General features: G+C 36.4%; 1 long non-coding RNA gene across 2 annotated transcripts in view; it reads right to left on the bottom strand.

Moving 5' to 3' along the window:
- Positions 1 to 434: 434 nt before the first annotated feature.
- The window catches only part of LOC118245191 (uncharacterized), a 43,869-nt gene continuing 22,869 nt past the window's right edge, over positions 435 to 21,434 (bottom strand). The window contains exons 1-4 of one of the 2 annotated variants that reach the window (XR_007708562.1): positions 8,362 to 8,387; positions 7,793 to 7,819; positions 2,624 to 2,752; positions 435 to 787 (exon numbers count right to left, since the gene is read on the bottom strand). This is a non-coding gene — a long non-coding RNA (uncharacterized LOC118245191). Of the gene's footprint in view, positions 788 to 2,623; positions 2,753 to 7,792; positions 7,820 to 8,361; positions 8,388 to 21,434 lie in introns of those variants that run through there. The other variant, XR_004777793.2, reaches the window with a different exon arrangement.

The following is a 21,434-nucleotide window of genomic DNA, read 5'->3' as shown; positions in this document are numbered from 1 at the left end:
AAAAAATAATGAATATATGTTTTTTTATGAAGCAGAGTAGAGCCCAAGAAACAATTCTGTTAGAAACTGAGAATGTAGCTGCGTAGTTATGCACAAATAATGATGAACTACCAGTGGAGAGTGGAATAACTATCACAAAACTATCAACAGTGAAATAAATAACTATTTGGAGGAAAATAAAACCACCACCCTACAGTGTAAGCTGTTTCTCAAAGCTGAGACAAGATTTTTGCAAGGAGTACTCCAGAATTATTGCAAAACAATATATATATAAAAAGTAAAAATAGGAATCATAACTGCAATGGGAATTTATGTCAGTGTAAATTTCTGGTGATCACCCAATACAACTCCAAGCGTTACCAAGTCCCTCAGCCACCACAGAGAATAGACTGAAATTGTTCCAAAATGACACTAAAGACACATGTTTTTGAGCTTTCTACCCTTCGTCTCTTAATGCCACTTTATTTCTTTATTTGCACAATAGCGGAAGAATAACTCATGCACAGTCAGCCAGAGGAGAATAAGGATTTTAACTTTATACCTTCAGAGGCTTAGCGTGGGGCTTAGCGTGGGTTAGGCTCCTGACACATAGCAGCACTGCCACAGACCCACACATCAGGTCCAGCAGAATACAAGGTTTTGGGAGAGCCATCCTCCTTCTCTCACACACAGTTTTAAGATGCGCTGTCCGGGTGTATTTTTGGATGTCGATGTACGTATGCCAGTGCTTTGCAGGGTTGTTCATTCCTAAACACACAGGAGAATTCTGGCTGACTTACCAGCAGGCCTTGTATCAGAAGAAAAGGGAGAGAAAAATCACAGGGGAAAAAAAATAATTAAAAAAAAACAGATAAGACTGAAAACTCAGTCTTTTCCAGGTAGACATCTATCTCAAGTTTTATTTTTCTGTCACACAGAAAAATAAAATTTCTCTGATTTCTCAGGGAAATTTCACAGATTTCTCTGTCATCTCCCTGCATACAGAAAGTCAAATGAGCCCTTTCTACACCTTCCTGAGTTGCAAAGATCTCCTAATACCTTCCCTTGATCTCCTAGAGATAACCACTCAGGTGCTCCCTTCATTACAGAAGAGACATAAAATGGTAAATGAATATTCTGAGGTCAGGAAGATAACAAAAATCATATGCATAAATAACTAAAGAAATGCCTATCTGTGTAGCCTCATTAATGGAATTTAAATACACTTTATAGTATTTGATAATAGAGTTTGGGTTTAATGCACAGAGGCAGAGAATGCCAGAGTGATTTATATCAGAGGGAGCTCTGGACATCATCTGGGTCAAGTCCCCAGGTAAAAGAGCGCCAGCTTCAAAAGTACGTTTGGATGCTCAGGGCTTGTCCAGTGACACTGTGAATCGCTCCACAGAAGGGGATTTCACAGCCTCTGGGCCCCACTCCAGTATCTGGCTACCCATGCTACAAATATTTTCTTTTCTTTAGCTCTTAAAATAATTTCCCTTGCTGCAGATTTTATCAATTGCCTCTTTTCCTTTTGCTGTGCACGTCTGGAAAAAAAAAGTTTATCTGCCACGCTCTCTTTAATTACCCATCAGACAATTGAAGACAGCAACAAGAGCCTCCTGCTCTCTCCCATTCCCTGTGGGCATCATGTGCCACAGCCCCCAGCAATCTCACTGACCCTCAGATGAATTAAAGTGTTTTTTGTATGACTGTACCGTCTTGTAACAATGTGTCAGTGGTGCAAAATAAAAGCAGTTATTACTCTTATTTCGCTTCCTAATCAACTTAATGGCAAGGCTATTCAGAACATTTCTGAGTTACTTGCCATCATGCATCCAGTGAAATGAAGTGAAATTATATTATTAGTATAACCTTTATTTATTTCACTGTGTGGTGTTTTATTTGCTTATAACGGAAAAGGGGCATGCATAGGAAAATAATTTATAAACTGAGATGCAATGGTTAAAATAAGAATTTCATTATGCAATAAGTGCTTAAGATAGATAGCCAAATGTTCTGTTGCCTGTTACATTTTGTCCTTGTCACTCAGTTGTATGGTATCCTATCTGAATGCCAACAGTAGTTTTGAAGAGATTTTCCACTGTTTCTAACAACTTATTTGTTTCTAAATGGCCAAAAATTTGAAGATATAGGGAAAAATGACAGATTAAAAGAGAATTCTTTTATACATGAACAGTTTTAAGAAATAGGCTATACCATGTCTTGAACTAAGACTTTAAACTTGTAGAGTTTAAAGAGATTCATATTTTGTGCCCAAATTAGAAAGTCCATTGATAGAAGCCCTAACATGAAAAGCCAACAAATCCAATTACCACAAACAGCTGCAGAAGATTGTACTAATATCAATAATCCCTCAGTCTAACTAAAGTTTAACACTTTTCCATCTTTCTCTAAATTCCTTTTGTCAAAATAAATTTATGTCCCTGTTGCTTTACAAGCAGAAAGCCACATCTATTATTTTCTGTCTGCATATTCCCATTTTCGTATTATTTCTCAGTTCAAGCCACTTGAAATTGTGTCAGTCACTATGACATACCATCTTATTTGAGTCCCTTTGGAGAGCTTGCATTTTCCTCAAAACTGTTCTCTTCCTCAGTGCAAAGGTGGTTTTGAAACTTACCTTCTCTTATATCAGCTGGATGCCATCTTCCCACCATTTGAAATATCTTTTAGGTTTGTCAGTAATTCTTGAGTTTGCTTTTATACTTTGTTCATTCTTGGAGAACTGGAGTGTTGCCTTGCTCTCCTCCTGCAAAAACACTGGGAATAAACCATCACCTCCACAGTAGTTCACTCCCCTGTTTAAGAGATATTATGTTCTTTTATATCATTCATCTTGGTTCTTTTAGAAAGGAAAACCTTTGGCATTAAATCAAAGTACTGTGTAACTACAGTATTATGTACAGAAACAACAACAAATGTCTGCAAGGGAAAAAAACACTTAAGTACCATTACAGGCATGGAAAATAAAAAGCATATGTATTTACAAATCTTAATGGTTGTTAAGCGTAGCATAGATCATTTGCAAAATATTACCACTTTTAAAGGATCCCGGCTATGTATGAATCTCATTATCACAAGATATCAGGACTAGATGCTGAGAATGTAGCTGTTGCATTGCAATTCTGAAAATCTAATATCCAAAAAGCCCACTGTGAAAACAATTTTAAACTGTTTAATCATCTGTGGATAAAAAAAACCACCATAAGTATACTATGGAATAGGAATAATATTCAGGAAAATATAATAACTGGCAAAGATCACTGAAATATTTTATTTTTTGTGAAAGTCTGTGTCATACAGATATTAACTACTATCAGACGCAGAACCTATTACAAGAAAACCTGGTGAGGGCTGGTTTTTAAATGAAGACTTCTAACTCCTGAGAATAACTAAACTCTTTATTTTCTTGTAAAATGTACTGTTTCCCCACTCTGTTTCCTAATGTGCTCTCTTAATATGCAAGTGCATTGGTAATAATGAATCACACTCCAGAATGGTAGCAATTGGTATGCATACAGTGTTAACTGAGTCAGGAAACATTCTTTACCAGATGGATATGGATTTTTGTGAATGCATAATGGCCCTTTAAGAAGCTTAATAGAAAAGTATGAAACCTTTTACAAACAGCATTCCAAAGCAAGATTGCCAAAAGCAAGTGCACATAAATAGCTTAGATAATTGGAGCCGTATCCCCGCACCCATCCACAGCAATGGAGAGAGGGGTTGCTGACCATGCTTTACATTAACTTTCTCTTCTAGGTTGCTGGTAGTCTTTAACTTGCCCTCCTCTCAAACATCAGAAGGTTAGTTACTGTCCTCTCTGCCAAACTTTTAGCACTGGTTAGTAGCTTTGTGCTTTCCACAGATGAGTAGGCTTCATAGATGCTGCACTTGTCACAGAAGCAGCTGCAGGCTGGTACAAAGATCTGAGCCCTGTCGTGCCATGCGTGCCTTCTCCACACGCAGTGATCCCTGTCCCCAGACTGTTAAAGAGAGGAAGAGGAGATGAAATCCATCAGGACAGTGGTAGTGCAATGAAAAGGACACAGGCACCTCAGTTTTACATTCTTCACTGGGCCAAGGGACACAACTGCTTTCTGGCGCTACTAAAAACTGTAATGGAAGTTTTGATGAGTCTTGTGGAAAGAGCTGTCTAACATAGTACTATTTGTTATCTGTTTTCCTTATCTACATTTTCAAAAACATGTGTATGGCATATGTTTCTCATCGTTGACTATGACCTTTGTTTATTTATAGTTTTAAAAACTCTGACTACTGCCAGACTATTAAAAATAAACATTTTTAATTGTTTTCATGTTTTATCCTCTCCTCCCCTTTCCACCCAAGCCTGACAGGATGAAACATTGTTTTTGCTTGGGATATAGCTACTTCTGCTGCAAGAAGAAAGAGGAATATGAAGGAAGTTGTATGCGTATTATCAGAATAGTTTTATATCCAACAGTCTGGAAACAAAGCAACTACCAGCCCCCTTTAATATAGGTCTCCCCATTCCCAGGATCTATCTGCAGCTGAGAGGGCAGAAACACACACTGTTCCTCTCTGCCTTTAAGCCCAGCCAAAGTGAGCTCTTTTTTTTTTTTTCCCCAGCAGCACAACCTTAACACAAGAGGCAGTCTTCATTTCCTATGTAAACAAACCGTTCAGTGTAAGGTGGGTTTTGGTTTCCTCAGGCAGAGAAAAAGCCTTCTGCATCCAAAATGAGTTGCTTTAACTACTAGTATAAATGCTGAAAATGTCACAACTCTGTTGTATCCCTTTCCATCTCTATTTATCAGTTTGGATTTTTGTATTTGTAGATATACACCTTTTCTTTTTCCTCCATAAGATTCTGATACCAAATCTAGACAAAATGGGTACAAAACACCAAAAAAAAAGCTAAAACATCTTTTTTCTAGTCTTTCTGATCAGCTGGATTTTGTGGTTCATCACTCAGATCAGTCTTTTCACAAAAATTGATTCTGGGGTACACAGCCATTCTCAGGGAGCTAGGATGCCTCACAGGTGTTACAGATTTTACTGTGTGAAGTTAGCAACCCTAACAGCATTGTAGAGCTTAAACCTTTTAGACAATATGCTGGTGAACAGGATAGAAATACATTAAAGGTACACCTAAATCTCCTGATAATCTTCTGTTGATTAAAATTCTTGGTGCACCTACTGGAAAAATATAGAAAAAATAGAAAAAAATCAAAAAGAAGAGCCACTAAGCTAAATCAGTTTCCCAATGTGAATGGGGGTGGATGATACCACATGTCTCAGTTCTGCATTCTTCCAATTTTCTTCTGTTTGCCTTAAAACTCTTTAGGGAAAACCATTCTTAGAATGTGCTTTTACAATGCCTGACACAAAGAACACCAAATAAAGCTGGTGCCTTTCACTAGCAGCTTTTTTTTTTCCCCCGAAGCTATGTAGGAGCAGAATCACTTTACATGCTCTGAAGCTGAAAATAAAGGTCCACAACTCCCTCTTTTTTTTTTTTTTTTTTGGGGGGGGGGGGAGGTGCAGTAAGGTGACAACAACACAACAAAGGATGCAGGAGATGCTTATTCTTCATCCTGGTGATGGTTTGAGGGTTCCCAGCTCTTTCTTCTCCTCCCTTGTAACTTCATGGCAAGGCAAAATCTCCCTGGTGAAAGTACCAAGTAAAGGAAAAACTGATGCCTGACTGGGATATTTAGGGAAAGCCTGTCAGATGGTGGAACATTACAGATCTGATGGAAAAAGGATGATCACAGGAATGAGGCTGTTTCACTCTGGAACGATTACTCCCTTTTTTTCACAGACAGGGAGAATATTCTGAGTCTTTCATAAAAATTAAGAGCAAGTGAGTGAATGCATCTGCCTGGGACAATGAGGTTGTCCAAATAAGGGAGCAATGGAAGTTTTTGCATTCCTCCTGACATTTCTGGGCAGCAGGTTGAAAATAGAGGGGGTGAATAGTTAAGGACGGCTGTTTTGTTTGAATGATTACTAGCCCATCTGTGAACACAGATTTCTTCTGAATATATTAATTTCCTTGGTCCTTTTTTCTTCCCCATGAACATGTCTATCACTTTGTGAAAGAGATTACAAATGGAATTTCTGAACACATCTCTACTTTTGGAGCTACATCTTGACCAGGGAAGATAAGCAAAATCAACCTTTACTGCAGGTAGGAAAGTCAAAGTCCAAGGCCTAAATTAGTGATCTTTGATTTAGAGATCTATTCCTCAATCTTATCCCAGTAGGTGACCACACTCTGCAGTGTTGATGGACCCAGCCTTGTCTATGCTGACCGGAAAGGTAACATCACTCTTCAACAGGAAGAATGCTGGAAAATTTTACTGCAGAAATTTCCAGCCTGTGGCACCCTCTAGTACCATTGTGCTTGGGAACTGCTACTCTGTTGAGGTAATACACAGCCTCTGAATTTCCAGAGACGCCGCAAAAATCAGATACCTCCATCTGCTGATGCTGCCGTTCATGCTTCCTGTCTCACAAGCCCCAAATGGATGTTCTGGATCATGTACAGCTTGTGAACCATGGCCAGCAGCATGGCTGAACACAGCTTCCAGCTTCCCTGTTTGCAGAGGAGTAAAAACTTGCTTTCGTATCATGACTTCACCAATATTTCAAATCAACTCATAATCCTAATTCATAATCCAGAATTACTGCTGGGTGTTTAGATCGCCCAGACAAATAAAATATTGCTAAGTTGTGGTATAATTTAAATTAGTGACAGTATTTCCACTGAACTCAGCATAGCCAGGCTTTCACCCACTAAATCTTGCTCAAATAGCATAACATTTATTAGTAATCAGGGATTCCACTGGTGCTGACAGCCTGATCTCCTGCATAAGAAAAACAATAGGAGTTTCCTGAATTATGTTTTAAGTAGCAATAAAATACAAATGACTTTGGAAAAAAATATATATTCAACTTTGATTTTTACACTTCCAGTAATGGAAAAACTTACTAGTCTCTTAAGTAAGAGATTGTAAAAGTTAATTTTCGTTTCTAGAAAATCTTCACATTAAATTTTATTCTACTTTTAATTAATCAGTTGAGAGGTATCCATTGTCAAGACCTTATATCTTAGGGATTGAAAAAAGTACCTTTAGCCTATGCATAATCAAGTAAATGGTTTGAACCTCTTGAGTCTAATATTAAAGTCTGACATCCTCCCCCCATTCTTGTGACTCCTATCTGACCACTCCAACATTTTCCTGTAGGAATTGGGAACCTGGTGTTCAAGCAGTTACACCCGAGCTGATACCACTCCTCTTTGAAACCACACATTTCCGTTCACTTTGGTGCAGACTTGTAGCAAACTGGTCTGAGTGATTAAGCAGATGTTCTAGAAAGAAATTCCATAAAAAACTGAAAGCTTAAACCAAATTTAGACTACTGTAAAGGAACTTCATTGTGCTTTGTGAACAAGGTAGGCAAATGTTATTTCAGATCATCCTACCCATACAAATAATAGATTACATTAAGATATATGTACTGGAAAATTTTCCAAGTGGAAGAGAAAAGAAAGAGGACCTAGAATTGTTCAACTATGAAATAAAAGCAAGTTTTCACTTTTTAACCAAAATCTTTATTATATTTCCCTTGCAGGTAGAGTTATATAACTGAATTAAATAATCAGACATCCAGACTCAGTGTGTGGGGGCATGCACATGTGCTTCGGCGGCGGGGGTGTCTAATATTTGTCTGAGACCCCACAAAATATGATTGGGTAATATTTCAATTCTATTTTGTTGCAAATGGATCAAATACTTACAAGCATCGCTGTCTTCTTGTAAACAACCTAGAAGTCACACATACTGATTTTTAGAGGCAGGGTAAAACTTGTCTAATTTTATTTATAGAGGTGGAGAGAGACAAGGATATCCTTTGGACTACCACAGCTCAAAACTCAGAAAGAGCTTCCTGCTTCCAACTGTGTAACAAGGAAACAGGAAAAGCAAAAAAGTATATTTACCAGAAAAATATTCCTCTCATTTGTATGTATTATATCAAACCACTATTACTACTGGCCACCAGGAAAAAAAAAAAAAAAAAAGCTTAACATCTAGTCTTTCTTAACTTTAGGAGACTTATTATCATAGATTTACACTTCTGAAATCAGGGCTAACTGCAGAGTTCCTCTGTGTTCAGAGCACATTTGTGGGCTAGGAATAGCTATTGACAGAGGAAATAAGCAAGAGGGTCAGGGGACAAGCAAATTAAAAACAAACTCAAAATAACCCAAGGACGTACTGATTTGGTAAACGAACTTATTTTAAATGATGCTGTTGTAAAGAGGATGTCTATATCAGATCAATAAAGTGTATATGTATTGAAACTTACAGGGATTCAGAAGGTATTTATTTTCATGTGAAACTCAGAGCTGAAATCTGTGAAGGCAACAAGGAGTATTAATAATGCATTCCCCACCCCCCAAAGCGTGTTAATCCTGATTAATCCCAATTTTAATGATATTTTACAGCCTGAATTCTTTTTTTTTTTTTTTTTAAGTTGTTACCACAACACAGTAAATCCTTAGCATGCCTGCCAAATTGATTTAATCCTGTATTTCACTTTAAGTAAAATAGTAGTGTTCAATGTTTTCTTCCATTATAGGAAAGAAACCTCCTAGCTATCTTTTGTTAAAAATGCTCAGTTCTATTAAGGCTTAGTAGCAACATCATCCAGTTGCTATTTCTTCAAGCTCTGGAAGTAAGGTTTTCAGAAATCATTTCATGATGTCATTCCAAAAGGTCCACAGTATAAATAACTCTGAGCACAAGTAAATTTAGCCCATACAAGGTAGAAATACAAGGCCTGGTGATGTCTTATGATGAGTTGTGTGAACCTGTGGTGAGTGGCTTTCCAAAAAAAATTATCTTTTTTTGTAGGAAGTGCCAGGAAAAAAAATCTGCTTAGTTGAAACCTAATCTTGATGCTTCAGAGAAAATTTGAAGAAGACATTATACAGAAGCATGAAAGTCACTTGACAGCTTTCTTGTATTTTCAGTTTTAGAGACAAGGACACTGCCACTGCAAAAGCATCAGATAAACTCAATCTCAATTTGAGCCACTGTAGAGAGGGTCAGCTGCAATCCTGTAGCTTTGCTGCAGTGTTCAGTTCCTTTGCTGGGAAGGTGCAACCTTTCATATCTCACAGGAGTGTTTGAAGGAATGCTGCTACCATCACTGGTTCATTCAAAGTGTTGCTTCTCCTGGCTTTCAGTAATGTGCTCTAAAATAAGCCAAATGATCCAAGCTGCTTTGAATGAGGGAGGCAAACAATATTTTCTTATCGGTCCGTGCCAGATAAAGAATAGATTTGTTTGCCATTTAAAACTATTGGATGCCTATGATAAACTAATGACTGGCTGTGAATACTGATCATGAAAATGTTCAAACATTGTTGTAGATTGTAAAAACTTTTAGATGGCTGTACAGCTGAGCTGTGTTAAAATAACTGCTGAACTTAAAATAATGCTTATTAATTATCTCTTCCTTTAATCTCCACTTCCCCCCATCAGTCTAAGTACTTGCATATTATAGAGAATGGTTTAAGCATTAAGAATGTGTTTTGAAGCCAATTTTCTTGACTATTTTTATATTGGAAAAAGGGTAGACTTGTTTTTGAAGGGTAAAACTTAAAAGTATTATTTCTCCTCTTGGACAACGAGCATTTCTAGCAATGAAATGGAAGTGTTATCAAAATTCTGTCCCCCAATTTATAACTTGTGTCTGTACAGTTCCATCATTAACAGTTTTAGCCATCCCACTACCCTTTCCGCAATATGTTCCGACATTACGTGGTAATGCAGAACATCAATTGAACAAGATTAAAATCTTTACAAGGGGAGTGTAAAAGTCTGTCACATCTTTCCACAGGACATTTGAGTCACTCAATCATTTCTGAAAGTAAAAAAAAAAAAAAAAAAAATCTTGCTCTGTTACTTTCCTTTCCCAACCAACCACTTTTTTTTCATTTAATCATCAGTGGTGCTTTTGCTGATATACCAAGAGCCTGATATGGGATGAATTCTAGAACAGGGAGATGTCTTCAAGGAGTGATAAGTTGAAAGGTAGGGTCTGTACTGGCAAAGGCAGCGCAGCCCCAGTAGGATTCCTGGTGCTTCAGCAGAGTTGCATTGGCATGCATACAGTATAACAGCACCATAGAGTTGTCCTGGCTCATTTCAGCCTGTTTGCAATCATGAATCAAAACATCCAGCACATCTAAGAACTTTTTCTAAGTCTACAAAAGGAAGCTCAAAAATTAACACAGTTTTGTAGAAGGTCAAGGGTACGTTTACTCATGCCACTTCAGAATGGATTAAAGAGCACAGTAAGATTACTGCAGCACTCAACTTGGACATCAGTGAAATAAAATAGGAGGTATACATTTTAAAACTTGCACATATTTCCTGAATTCTCCTGAAGTACAATTATAATAACAAGAATAAACACAGCAAGAATGGTGAATAAGGGTTACTTCTCAACTTGATATCTTCTGTGACCATTTAGAAGAAAACATCCATGGAAAAAAAATAAAAGCTTTTCCCCTTTGTTTTGCATAATATGATGAATTTTTATCTTATCTCACATGATTTGAATAAAATTTGGTTTTGTGTTATTTTAAAATAATGGTCTTGCATAAAAAATGTATAACAAATACTTGCAAAAAATCATCAATATAATTGAAACTTTGGTTTTGAGTATGAAAATCCTACAGGCTGGCTGTGGAAGCTGGAGACATCTGATGCTCTTGTTTGTAGGAATTTCTATACAGGATTGCCTAGGAGTTAACTCTCAGCCTCAGAGTTTTTAAAATCTACTCATCAACATTAAGATTCTATCTGTCTGATGTCCCAAGGCAGCCTGGCATTCTGCTGGTTGCCAGAAATTTCTTTGACGAAATAGAGGAAAAAAGCCCATGCCATGACATACAGAGAAGCAAATGGAAGTGAGTGCTCACAGAGCCCACAATGGGAATTAAAATAAACACTCCATGTCACTCCATTTACAACAAGGAATAAGTCTAGAAGTGAGCAAGAAGCCCTTTTTGCTCACTTGCTCATTCTCACCAAAATGAATGATTTCTGAACACCTAAATTGGTCTGAAGAAATAAGATATTTATAATACACAAGCTGTTGATAATAAAACGGTCTCTCTGAAGACTTAAATATCAAAATCACAAATGCAATGGAACTCTGACATGTTTTCTCCCGTAGTGACATCCACAGTGACTTCATCAGTGCTATGTCAGGTCAGATAAACCAGATTCCTGCTGTCCCTCACTTGTTTAGATGTCTTTCCCCTGTTTTTACTGTACTGGTAAGGACCTTCTTATTAAAGGTACTCCATCAGGTCCCTAGTCACACACAGATCTTAGCAGTAAACTACATTGAGAACAGTTATTTCAGAAGATCTAATTTTTTTCTTGTACATAAGTGTGTGTGTATATATATTTAGTAGAGTAACCTGTTACAGAAACACAAATCAAGATTCTGCCAAACAGCTGCAAGATCAAAATCTCACCATTGTAATTTCAGTTCACATTACTCTTCCCTATTATATCTACTAGCATTATGCTTCCTTGAATTTGTGCCGGAGGTCATGAGGAAAAGCTTTGTCGTTCCACCCAAAAGTTGTTTAACTCTTAGTGTAAGACAAATAAATTTTATTCCAGAAGAAGTTTAGGACTGCTGATCAGCTGCAGTTAATGAATATAAAGAATAACGGAGAAACCTGAAATGCTCTGAATAGGATGACTTCTCCAACTTTTCCCCTACTTTCTGTATCACCTACAAAATGCATATGAAGTTGTATCAGACCGGTGTAAATTTTCCAGACTGGACTGTTAACACTAACACATTAACACATCAGATATAATAAACATAGGAACTATAACACTCTGTAAACACCATAGCTTCAAACATGTGATATTGTGCTTTAATTTTTTAGAAATAATTGGCCAATTTAGATGTGTGAACTTCCGCATTAACCTTTCTTCAAATAGGTTAAGGTACTTGTGAAAGAAATGTAGGATGAAAGATGGAATTGCTTTACTTTGTTAATTCTTTGCAAAATAATTCAAGGGGGACACATTCAGATATTTTACAGTTGAATGCATTGAGAACCACTGCAGGACTTAAGAGACCTACTCTTTGTTCCTGGCTTACTAGGAAATCTTGCCACGTAGCCTTCCATATCTGTGATTTAGTTCACCTACAGATGTCTGTTTTTATAAAGTGCTTTGCAATTTACTCACAAAAAGATATGAAGGAGTTATTATTCATACTACACACTTAGTGAATTTAAGACTAATCCCTGCTGTTTGTGTGTCAAAGTTCTTCTTGATCTCAGCAGAAGATTTCTGGTAGCATCAAGATTCATCAAGATTTCTGGTAGCATTTTTTGTTTAGTTTGGGATTTTTCTGACACTAAGCTATACGTTTCCAGAGGGATTGAGGCAGGCCAGATTATTATTTGTCAGTAGGTCTTCCTATACAAGTTGTAAGATTGAGGTTAATATATTGGGGGGGGGGGGGGAGAAATGAAAAATTTCCACTACTTGTCCTGTAGTGGAAAAATGTCATTACATTACTTAAATTTGGTCCTGTATTTGTATTATATTCTGATGGAAATCCTAGATCATTTGCAAAGGATGTCTTCCTGGGAGCTACCAGTTTCCTTCTGTCATACAGCAGTTAGTCCCTTTTGGCCCTCAGTCACAAAAACTTCAACTTTCCAAGAAATAAAGCAAATTTGTAAATGATTTCAGCTGGTATTAAGTTAAGCAGTAGTAGAATAAACCTTATAGATGCAGTTGTAAGATATCTGAAAAAATAATATACTTGGACTAATATTAAGCAAACATTATTAGAGCTGTGTGTCTGCTCCAACGCACCATATACATATACCTGGTATTTATCTCTAGCACTACTGATTAGCTGAAGTTGTTAAAGCACTTTGAAATGTCAACAACAGCCAGTTTCATTACTAAAACATAGGTGGGAAATACAGGGTGGGGAAGTGAAACCATTCAAACATTCTGCTACTGCCTGCTACAGATCTCCCTGCTCATGACCCATATATCTTTAAAATGCCTTGTTTAAATATCCTCAAATTTATTTAAAAAAAAAAAAGTTGTCAGCTGGCCACAGACCACACATTCCAGAACTGAAGTAGAAAGGAATGTGAATGGGTGGGTGGGGGAGAGGAAGGAAATCAGATTTCGTATTGAAAACAAGACTAAGCTGAGAAGCAGCTGATGTGAACTCGAGCAGTTGCAGTGTGCGATACCAATACTATTTTTGTTCATAGTACATTTTATTCAGGAAAAAAAATGGTGAATAGCCATTTACTCTTTTACTTTGAAGGTTTTACTTAATCACTCTAACACCATTTATGAGATACCAAAGACAGCAAGTAAATTCAGATAAGCTGCAGGCCACAAAGATAGTTAATATTTCTTTATTCAGAATGAGTTAGTATCTCAAGAGACACTAATAGATGAATTCATTTAACTAAAGGCTAAGCAAGCATAGACTCCCAAAGGTAATGAGAATGAGAAATTATGAAATAAACTAGTCAGTTTGAAGATGGAGACCAAAAGTTTGTGCTATTGCCAATGTAAAACTATTCCAGCGATTTTTGCATTTGGTATGTCATAAAAGTGAGGATGCCTAACTGAGCTATATTTAATGTTACTTTTTCTTTGGGAGAAGAAAGGGAAGAAGTCAAGACGACAGATTTTAGTCTTATCAGTATTTAGTCAAGAAATAGTCATTTACTTTCTAGAAAATCTGTAGATTATAAAAACCTAATGCTTCTCTCTTTCTACTAGTGCATCTGATAGTCCCAATCAGCCCGTTCTCTGTTCCTGGAAGGATCTCAGTTGTAAGACCCCAACTGGTCTGTAGTGGAATCAGAAAAATCCCCAGGGAAAGAACTAGAAAGGTCTGCAAGAAGCAATAGGGGCAAAGAAATGGAGTCTGTCATTTTTATAAAGACTACTTCAAAGATATAATTGCTGCTCTTTGAAAAGGCTCTGTGTTGGTTCAGCTGGTTCTGGGCCCTCATACAGTAGTAACATACATCACTGTACTGGGAGATTTTACACATTTCATTGCAGGAATGAAAACAGGACCGAGCAGGTCAGACTTCTTGTGATATAAGCATCTGGTTAGATTACTTGAAGAAAGAAAAGATGGAAGATAAAGTCAGATGTCAAAGCAACCCACTTTCCCTGAGGGAAAGAAGCTCTTATTGAAGTGAGGAACACCACTGCTGATCATTTAGGTTGCCAAGTTGGCTCTGCCATGGACATACCTCTCCCTGCTACTCAGCTGGCCATGATCTTCCAAGAAGCCAGCCTTTTGACAGGATGTCAAAGAAAAGCCATAATCTGATTGTCATTGTCACCAGTTATATGAACTGGAGTTTTATTCTAGTAAATGAAAAATTAGTAAGTGAAAAATAATACAAGCCTCTTCTACTGGTTAAACTACAGGCCTCTGCAGAGGAGACAGCCATACCAATTTATCTTTGAAACTGTAGTTCTGAGGAAAGGCTGGTCCTAACTACTCTGCATCTGAGTTTTCCGTACCAGCCCTTCTCACCACCTTTTTTGTAGGCCTCTCTTCAGGAACCTTTATAATAATAACAGCATTTCTAAAATGCTTCAGAAATGCCACAGTTAATGTAAGGAGCAGTTCTTGTTTGCTTTTCCTGGCCCTGTTCCCTCGCTGAGGAAAAAAAAATCATCAACAAGGTTTGAATTTGGAGTGGGTTTACGTGAGCATCACCACATGCATCATTTAAGTTCCAAAACTGTGTTTTTGCCTTTGATGTTTTTGCATCCCCTTTACTCCAAATTTCTAACGCAAATATTTCTGAAAAAGATTTCTAGAGAAGCCCAAACTCTAATTGTGGAAGAAAAAAACAACAACAAAATAAGCTACCTCCAAACACAATACAGCAGAAGGAGTTACTTTATTTAACTCTTCATGGATAGTTATAAAATATTTCCTTCACACAGGACATCCCCTACCCCCAACATTTCTTTAAAACTTTCTCTCATCAACAAGGAAGCAAATACAGTGTTTAATTTGCCATTATATTAAAACCTACATGCAACTTACATTCTGTGCCAAAAAAGACACGAATCAAACGTCAGACATTCGAGCCTCAGAGCTTACACTCTCAGACTGTAGGTACTAGAGTAAATGACATTTCTACTTCTATGTATTTCTTTTCAAGTTTAGAATAAAAATCTGCATTAAAAACAACAGAAAGTTAATAACATCTAGCTAAAACAGTAGGAAACAAAATGATACTGAGACACTAGAGAAAGCGTTTTACTCGTGAAAACATTTTAGTTTGCCACTATTTCCTGTATGTTGTTTAACTGTTTTCCTCAAAGACTATTAAGAAATGTTATTCCACCATCCCCTGATAAAGGTATATTGAAAGATTTTTGAGTTGTTCATTTTTCACCTGCTAATGTAAGTAATAAAAAATAATAATAATAAAAAAAAAAAAACACAGAAAAAAGAATGGATAAAACTGACAATAGCAGAAATACAGGAAGCAAACTCACCACTTCAGTTGTGTAACTCATCATTATGCAGTATACCATCAATGGCCCAAGAGCTTCCTTTAGCCTGGTTCTTTCCTAATAAAAGTTCCTTTCCCTGCCCTCCGAATCAGACTTCAGCCTAATGCACCTGAGATTAATTTCCTAAAATGATGAATTCCTTTCAGCTGTCCGGTATGGCACACGACATGTCCTGCATATTACTGTAGCAGGCTCATGCAATAATGTAGGAATGAGGTTAAATCAAGCTATCATGGTTAACAGCAGAGAAATATTGAGTTTGCAGAATATATGGAGATAATTATTTAAAACCTTATTTTTATTACAAGGGTGCAGTATTATGGTTGCGATAACTTATGATCACATGTGGTTTTGTACTTTTTAACAGGAGCCTTATGCATGTATGCTCCTTATCAAAGCTATAAAAAATTTAATTGTAAAGTTATACAGTCAAACTACATCTAACTGAATAGAGTACTAATTTTTAGTTAGCTTAAAAGAAAACAAAATTAAAACTACTGCATTAGACCTGATATATTTTGATACTGAATTTTTTCTGAATCAATAATTCCATGAAAAAAAGCTGAAGTAAATACAGAGAATTGTGCCTTGTATATTGTTAAGCATAACAGGAAAAAAAAAAAGTAGAAAGAGTAGGTATTACATTTAAGTAGACAAAACTTCAGAATTTCAAGATATTTCTTAAGAAAATCCCTTAAGGGGGCAGCACAATATATGTAACTAAGTCTCGTGAGAGATTTTTCATTGAAAGGAGGATCAGACATCATATTTCTAGCTACATCTTCACTTTCTAATTGTCCAATTTTATCATACAGTCCATTGGCCTGGTAGCTCTTAACTCATTAGTATCATAAATGATTATTTTGTGTCTGCAGTCTTCCTGTCACCTGCATTGCCTGACACATATGTCTGCTTGTAATTGAAAGCAGTCTGCTTACCATGTGGGCTGCAGGAATTCAAAGCTGAGAGTTTTCAAAGTAGTCCAAGGGATTTAATTTCAATAACCAATATCCATGTAAAGCCCCTGGAGTGCTTTGAATAGTCTCAGCTCAAAATCCAAGCAAGCTGAATCTCAGGTGAATCCATTAATTACATTGGTCTGTTTGTTTAAGAAAGGCATATCTGGTTTATTACAAATAAATACTTTCTCAAACTTTATGACCTGGGATTCCTTCTCACTTTAGTTGTGGTACTAGTGGGTGGGTGGGTTTGTGTGAGTGAATTAGTCAAAAGTTTTCTATAACATTAAACTTGAAACAAGTTTGGATAGGAACTGTGATTTTCTGCAATGGTTACTAAATCTGTATATAGACAAGGTTAAAAGATAGCATTGTAGGTTCAGCTGTTATCCTAGCTGTGATCACTTCTTCTGCTCAAGAATGTAGGCAAATATCACCATTTTCTTCCTAAAATGAATGCAATTGCTGTGGCGACTGCTGTTCAGTACACTGCATATCTCTGCTGTAATCTGTACATTAAATCAAAATCTAAAATGTGTTACATAAAATTTTTCCAGTAGTGGCTGAATGCATATTAGATGCTGTTAAATGTCAGTTGGCAATATAATGTGCATTCTACTGCATGAGTGATTACCGGAGGCAATGTCTTTCACCAACAATCTAAAAATGGTTGTGGTGATAAGATAAAGCTAATACTTACATGTGTAGGTCTGGAGCCCCCTTTTATTTACATGGGGAAACAAATGGTCTCAGAGCATGAGGATCTTTCAGAAAAACAAGTCTGAGTGCAAAGGAGGTCCTTTTCCAGTCCTTGCAATGAGACTGGGTTTATTCACATTAAGAAATGACCCTACAACACGTGCCAGTGAAATCACTTTTATTTTTCAATACAGTAAAAAAGGAGGTACATATCTTTCAGACTGTAGACCTATAGACTTTTTCTTTTTTGTAGTATGTTCTGACTGCAGACAGAGATTGGAATGGATTAGTTATCTAAAGTCTATGGAAAATGAAATGTCCATTAAAGTGCGAGTTAAGTACTACAGAGGTTCAGACAGCATGTAATTGTAATGACTCACAGCTATTGCTTGTGGTAACTCCACAGTGCCATTAGATGGAGGGGAAAAAAAAAAGTTGCCAATTTTATGGCATATATTAAGAGTATGAAATTGCATATGTTCAGGTTGCTGATATTATTACCATAATTATCACCATAGGGCTGAATGGGAATACCTATATTGTACTCAGCACTTTGCAAAAACAAACAAAAAATCTTTACCCAAATTGCAGAAGTCTTAAGCAAAAGAAAAGAGACAAACAAAAAAGTTAAAGGCAGTAAAGCAGAAAGACATAAAGTGTAAGGATGACAAGACAACACAGCATTATAAGGTAGTAGTTTCAGGACATCACCAGCACAAATTTTTTTTAATTTTTTTTTTTTTTGGACAAGCAGTAAATGATTTGTCACCTACAGTGACACATATGCCTCTCATGAGACATCCTCTAGAAAAAGTCAAAGGTTCTTGTCATCAGTGTTTAAGGTTATCCTGAAGATAGTCAAGGAAACAAAGATCCTGTTTCATGAGAACAGATTAGAAGGTTTGATCTTTGTCTGTTTTGCCTAATAAAATGCAGAGATAACATTGCTGTCTATAAATACAACAATAATCATGCTGTAATAATCATGGGTAAACACTAGAAGAGGGGAGGATTTTACAGTATCAGACACTATTAGCATAGGAATAAATAGTCGCAGTGTCAATGGACAGTCTCTAGCCACGACTGAAGAGAAATTCTGAACAGCTTGCCAAAAGAAGATTAGTTGAAGCCCAAACTAACTATTTTTAGGATTGCTTTTGATCCATTTTATATAACATGACTGCTAGAGCAGGACGGTTACCTATATTTAATAACCCAAGGAGAAGTGCATTCTCTTCACTTTCTGTGGTTTGATTTCTGGCCCAAATTTTAGTATGCTGAAATTGGGTGAAATGAATTCCCTACTCTGTTATTTATATATACACAATTGTATCATCATATCAACAGTAAGAAAACTATGCTGTAATTGGACAAGGGTAAGCGTCAGTCACTCAAATCAGTGGGGCTCCATGGAATGTAAATATCTGCTTACATGGATTAAAGTGTCATGCTGGATTACAGATTACAGTTTCTGACATGTTTAAAAGGAAAACAAATAAATAAATAAAGCTTACAACATATCCTGCACTTCCATGGAGTTAGTGAGGTTAATGTTAGGCTTCCACAGACAGTAATTCATCATATTTCCCTGTGAATGAATGGGTTGTACATGATTAATGAAATCTACAGATGACCTGTGATGCATGTTACATAACACAAGGTCTGGTACATTCCCAGTGATTGGCAAAATCAATCATTTTACTCATGCTTCATTACTGCTAATAGTTTTATAGCCACCTTGAAAAATTTATGAAGTAGTAAGAGTCAACTTTTCAGCTTGGTAGAATGCTTTAATAATTAAAGAATAAATATTTAACCATGCCCTTCAAACTGTAAAGTTTATCTTTTAGTCCATTTATTTGCATGCTGTCTTTCCCATATGATTCATATATCCCAGGTTTTGCACTTTCTCCTAAATTTCTGGGAGTCTATAAACCAGGAACAAGAGTGAAATTCAGGAAGCACGCTGTATACCTTAACCAAGAAAAAGTTATTTTTTAAGAAATTCTTTAAAAAAATAAATCCAGTCACTTAAATTGACTTTTTGAGCTTTTTGATCTGCTTAATGTTTCTTTCTGATTATATGAAAAACAGTAGCATCTAACAAAAAAAAAAAGTGTAAAATATAGTAGATATTTCTTCACAAGTTTCCAGCAGTACAGCAGTACAGAGGCAATCTATTACCTTCTAATCACTTGACACTTGGTTTTCACTAAAATCTGTAATTATTCCATCAGTATATTAATGAATGAGATTTATTTATTTATTTATTTATTTAACTATGAAAGATCATTGAAATCAAACTAAATTATTTGCATCCAGGAGGTTGTTATGGTTTGGGTTTGTGTGTGTGTGTGTGTTTTAAGACTATCTTTTATTTATGCCCAAATACAGGAAACTCAGACAGCAAATGTCTACTTTAGATGTTTCACTAATCAAGAATCCTTGCTCATTTGTACTGAAGCAACTAGTAGTTTTTCTTGTGACTCTAGAAGAAAAAGAATTGGGGGAAAAACCTATATGCAGTGGAAGTGGATATTTTGAAGAAAAGACCAGATGATTCATTGGTGTTGTTCGCTGGTTAATGTTCATTTCTGCAATCGAGGCGGCTCTCTACATCAGTCACAGACTTAAATGGTTTCATTAGTTTGACATTTATGACACTACAGCATTCAAAAGGCATGTTTTGATGATGAACTCTCAACTCCACATAATCACAATGACCCAAATGGCATCAGAGTTGACAGCTTATCCCCCCGTCTCATGTGTTACAAGGCCTCTCTGAGTGGATTTTCAAGTTGATAAACCTAGCTGTCTCTTATGATTACCTATTTTTCCTGATTTTACTGTTTATTTGTCTGAAATTTCTCCATTCATTTCTCTACCAGATTGATTCAAATAATAAAAAGATTGTGTTTTAGGTATCTGGGGTGTCCACAAAATTGTTATGAATGTTTACTTAGTACAGTTTTCCCCCTCTTAACCTTAGCTTGTTAGATATTTTTGACATGTTTTGGGTCTACTCTGTCGTCAGTTATGACTGAAAACATTCACTAAGTCCAGAAGCTATCCTTTAAATTAGACATTGAAAAATCTTTGGGAGAGCTCTCTTACAGGTGCCTTTTCTTGAAAGATTTTATTTCAGCTAAGATTTTTGTCAATCGCTTTTTCATTTAGATGTATACTTTTCAAACTGAAGTTCAGAAAAAGGATTTTTGTTTGAGAGTGCATGGCTCACACTGAGCAATAGGTTGTGTATGATCTGAGCACAAAACAGAGGCTTCAGCATATGTTTAATAGATTTATTGCATGATATGTGCAATACACTACAAAGAATGGTGAGAAAGAAAAGAAAGAAAGAAAGAAAGAAAGAGAGAGAGAGAGAGAAAGAAAGAAAGAAAAAGAAAGAAAGAAAGAAAGAAAGAAAGAAAGAAAAGAAAGAAGAAAAAGAGAGAGAAAGAAAAAGAGAGAGAAAGAAAGAAAGAAAGAGAGAAAGAAAGAGAGAGAGAAAGAAAAAGAAAGAAAAAAAGAAAAGAAAGAAAGAAAGAAAGAAAGAGAAAGAAAGAGAGAAAGAAAAGGAAAGAAAAAAAAGGAAAGAAAGAAAGAAAGAAGGAAAGAAAGAAAGAAAGAAAGAAAGAAAGAAAGAAAGAAAAAGAAAGAAAGAAAGAAAGAAAGAAAGAAGAGAGCCTTGGCTTTTAATTTTAGGTTAGGCCACTTAGGACCTTCACATCAGGGCTTCACCCCTGATAAACAACCTGCAACCAGCTCCTAGAGCCATTCCAACAATGTTTGCAGTAATGTCTACAGTGAAACATGTAACAACAGAGAGTAGAAATTTTGAGAGCTAACACTGGTCTACTGAGAAAGGAAAAGGAGAAGGAGAAGGAGAAGGAGAAGGAGAAGGAGAAGGAGAAGGAGAAGGAGAAGGAGAAGGAGAAGGAGAAGGAGAAGGAGAAGGAGAAGGAGAAGGAGAAGGAGAAGGAGAAGGAGAAAAGGAAAAGGAAAAAAGGAAAAAACAAAGAAATAAGTTCTCAAGAAAGAAATAGCTAGAGCACTTGACAGAGTGAAGAATTCACCGACCAGTTTTGTAACATAATTAATCCACTTTTTTTTTTTCGTTACCAAAGTAGGAGTTACAAAA

The sequence above is a fragment of the Cygnus atratus genome, chromosome 7 (genome assembly GCF_013377495.2).
Source record: "Cygnus atratus isolate AKBS03 ecotype Queensland, Australia chromosome 7, CAtr_DNAZoo_HiC_assembly, whole genome shotgun sequence".
Classification (NCBI taxonomy): domain Eukaryota; kingdom Metazoa; phylum Chordata; class Aves; order Anseriformes; family Anatidae; genus Cygnus; species Cygnus atratus.
This window is presented reverse-complemented; position numbering and strand designations above follow the sequence as displayed.